The sequence below is a fragment of the Dipodomys ordii genome, unplaced genomic scaffold (genome assembly GCF_000151885.1).
Source record: "Dipodomys ordii isolate 6190 unplaced genomic scaffold, Dord_2.0 Scaffold129, whole genome shotgun sequence".
Classification (NCBI taxonomy): domain Eukaryota; kingdom Metazoa; phylum Chordata; class Mammalia; order Rodentia; family Heteromyidae; genus Dipodomys; species Dipodomys ordii.
The window spans coordinates 2,126,003-2,130,036 of record NW_012267345.1 but is presented as its reverse complement, the minus strand read 5'-3'; positions in this window follow the sequence as shown (position 1 = coordinate 2,130,036).

Here is a 4,034-nt window from a genome sequence, read left to right as displayed (position 1 = left end):
CACCCCCCCCCAAAGTGCAGAGGCCCGCACACCCCCCCAAAGTGCAGAGGCCAGGCTGGGCCCAGGCAGAGGCCCGCACCCTGCGGGAGGCGGGCGTGGAGAGCAGCTCGAGCCCGAGCGCCTCCTGCGGCCCCTCGGGGCAGGGCCCTGGCTAGGTTAAATCTGGGGAGAAAGGTAAACCACGACAGGAAGCAGTACCAAGTAAGGTGTGGCTCCTAGGCCATGAATTCAGCCTCTGTCTCTGGGGGAGTTGTGTGGATGTTCTGGAGCAAGTTATCTGGGGAATGGCCTCTTGAGATGTGAAAGCCTGTTGGAGACAAGTACCTTCCACACAAGGTATTTGTCTGTGAATCTTCTCTATCCTGTAGCCCAAGGTGACTGACTCAGACCAAAGGGCACAGATACAAAATGGGGGGGGGGGTAATTCACATGGCCCAGCAAAACCATCTCTCTCTCCTCTCTCGTTCTCTCTCTCTCTTTCTCTGTCTCTCCAGTCCAGGGGCTTGAACTCAAGGCCTGGGCACTGTCCCTGAGCTTCTTTCGCTCAAGGCCAGCACACTTACCACTTGAGCCACCGCACCACTGCCACTTCCAGCTTTTTCTGTGTATGTGGTACTGAGGAATCAAATCCAGGGCTTCATACAGGCTAGGAAGCACTCTATCACTAAGCCAAATTCTCAGCCCAAGCAAAAGCATCTTTTAACTTGCCACTTACAAGCCCACCATAAAACCTGCAATGAGTGTCCTTTGCTCAAGACCAGTGCCTGAGAGTTCTTACTACCCCCTCTCTTTATCCCTGCTTGTTCCAGCTTCTTTTCCAATCAGTGTCTCCCAGTAGTTACAGGAGGTTCTTCTGAATCCTAAGCACTTAGCACAGGCTGGTAATAAATGGGGGACCCAGGAGAGAGGGGCCTGCACAGTTTTTAAGGACATCCCAAGGGCTGGGAAGGTGGGTCGGTGGCAGAGCGCTTGCCTTGCATGCTTGAGGCCCTGGGTTCGATTCCTCAGCACCAACCACGTAAGCAGAAAAAAAAGCCGGAAGTGGTGCTGTGGCTCAAGTGGTAGAGCGCTAGCCTTGAGCTGAAGAGCTGAGGGACAGCGCCCAGGCCCAGAGTTCAGGCCCACGGCTGGGTCCAAAAAATATATATCTATATATATTTCGGGGAGGATTGGGTGGAGGGTGGAGGGTGGGGATGGGAAGGGATGGGAAGGGGAAACAAAGGAGGAGGCTACAATGCTTGATAAGAAATGTACTCCTTGTCTTGCCCATGTAATTGTAACCCCTCTGTACAGTATTTTCACAATAAAAAATTAAAAAAAGGAAAAAACACTTGGGGCACTTCCTATTGTCCACTTATTTGAACTATCTCAGACACTTTTAGCTCTTTGTAGAGAATTGGAAAAGATGACAGGCTACACAACACTTGAAAGGGCACCAAACATGAGTTTCAGTCCTCTATGCATGTGGTGACACAGAGCTCTAACACACATTCTTTCATTATTCATCCTTTACGTGTGAGCAGCTGAAAAATAGCCTGGTTAACAGATTACCTAAGGAGAAGCCAGAAATCCCACCCTTTGCCAGGCATTGGTGGCTCACTCCTGTAATCCCAACTACTCAGGAGGCTGAGATCTGAGGATCATGCTTCAAAGCCAGCCTGGGCAGAAAAAGTCCATGAGACCTTTTTTTTGGGGGGGTCCGGTTGTGGGGCCTGAACTCTGGGCCTGGGCGCTGTCCCTCAGCTCTTCAGCTCAAGGCTAGCGCTCTACCACTTGAACCACAGTGCCACTTCTGGCTTTTTTCTTTTTGCTTATGTGGTGCTGAGGAATCGAACCCAGGACCTCAGGCATGCAAGGCAAGCGCTCTACCACTGAGCCACCTTCCCAGCCCTCCATGAGACTTTTATCTCCAATAAATCCACCAGAAAGTGGCACTGTGGCTCAAGTGGTGAAGCACTAGCCTTGAGCTGAAGAGCTCAGGGACAGCACCCAGGCCCAGCGTTCAAGCCCATGATTGACGCCACCCAAAAAAAATCCCACCCTTTACCTTGATGCCCATCATTCCTGAGGAACATTTGGTCCCCTGGGAAGTATGAAGAAGTTGTCAGCTAAGCTGAGTTCTGTCTGGAGATTCTTCAGGCAAACCCAGAGACCCAGCTATTTCCTGAGGACTCAAAGCCCATGAGCTGATTGGCTAGCTGCTTCAGTCAACTCTGGCCCCACAACATAGGTAGGCAGCCTGCACAAGGCCCGTGAATTATAACACATAAAACTTAACCTAAGGGGCTGGGAAGGTGGCTCAGTGGTAGAGCACTTGCCTTGCATGCCTGAGGCCCTGGGTTCGATTCCTCAGCACCACATAAGCAGGGGGGAAAAAGTCAGAGGTGGCGCTGTGGCTCAAGTGGTAGAGCGCTAGCCTTGGGCTGAAGAGCTGAGGGACAGCGCCCAGGCCCAGAGTTCAAGCCCCATGACCGGACCCCCCCAAAAAAAACCCTAAGAGACTGGGGGTGCAGAACCCGAATTTCACTGCAGCAGGCCTCACTCAGCAGGCAAAGGGACCTCCACCAAATCAGCAAACTGGAGTTGTCTGCTCCCACAGGCAAGAGAAGCTCTCAAAGTGGACATAGTCCATCTGACCCACAGGATTGATTGACATGACAGTCCCACATGGGATTGTGTAATGAGTGCCAGGAAGGGAAATGGGGCTGCTTTGACTAGAGGCCAGAAGAGGCTGAGCTGTGGTCTGCAAACAGTGTGAAAAAGTCATGTTGGCACTGGAAAATTTGAGATGTGACTGCGAAGCAAAAGACCCTCGAGGGCACGAGGACTCAAAGGAGCCAGTAAGACCGGAGTCAAGTCTAAAAGGCCCCGTTCCATCCATCCAGATGTGAGATGGCGTCTGCTTTGCAGTCAGTGAAAGGAGAGAACTGGAATCGAAGGAAACCCACATCTGGCTTCCGGGATCTGCTCATTGCCAGTTTCTACTAGGACTGCTAGGACTTCTGTATTCTGATCTTGTCTTACTGCGTGCTCCATAGATGTCAGCTGGATGGATGATCAATTGCCCTTCTAAAGTGCAAGGCTCCCCTGTGGAGGCAGGGTTAATTTTAGAAGACCAGTGTGGGGGTCTGATTGATAAACTCACAGTTCAGGAAAAATATATTTGAATCAGCTGCTCATGAACTTCTGCAATTGAGATGGTGAGAAGTCAAAACCTGGACATAGCAGATGCACCAAATGTGTGCCCACCACTGTGCCAAGAGCTGCCGACAAGGTTGATCCCAGGGGTCCAGACAAGAATCCACAGGCCCAAGACAGGACAGGCAGGGTCCCCTGTACCTGTCGAATCCAGGAGACTGGAAGATCAGAGGGGGTTACACCTGCTGATCTGAGAGCCTGAGTTCAAGTGCCTGCACTGAACTCATACAAACCACATGAATCATAACAGCTGCAGCTGCAGTGGCTCAACCTGAGGAAACGGCTGTTTGTGCTGGGGCTACCGCCACTTAGAAGCTTTGTGTGCTCCTTCTATCTCCCAGATCCCTACCAAGGCTAAGTTCCAGTGAAGGATGCACACACAGAACTGCTCTGTGTATGTGCATTAGTTTTATAAGTTTATGTGTGTCTATAACAGATTGATACCACTCAGCAGTTTGAGACAACTCTTATGAATTAGTGCACAGCTCTTGGCAATCAAAGGCTGCAATGAGGTTGTCAGCTAAGGTGAGTTCTGTCTGGAGGCTCTTCAGAAAAACCTGTTCCCAAGTTCATTCATGGTGGCAGAATTCACTCCCTGTGAATGTAGCACTGAGGTCTTGGTAACTGCAAGTTGGAAGCACCTCTTACGTCCCTTCCACTTGGCCGAGAACCTTTCTTGTTCCAAATCCCTTGGACTTTTCCAACCTTCAGGGGAAGCACTGCTTTTCTTTTTCTTTTGCCAATCCTAGGGCTTGAATTCAGGACTTAGGCACTGCCCTGAGCTGCTTTATTCAAGGTTAGCACTCTACCACTTGAGCCACAGCACCACTTCTGGC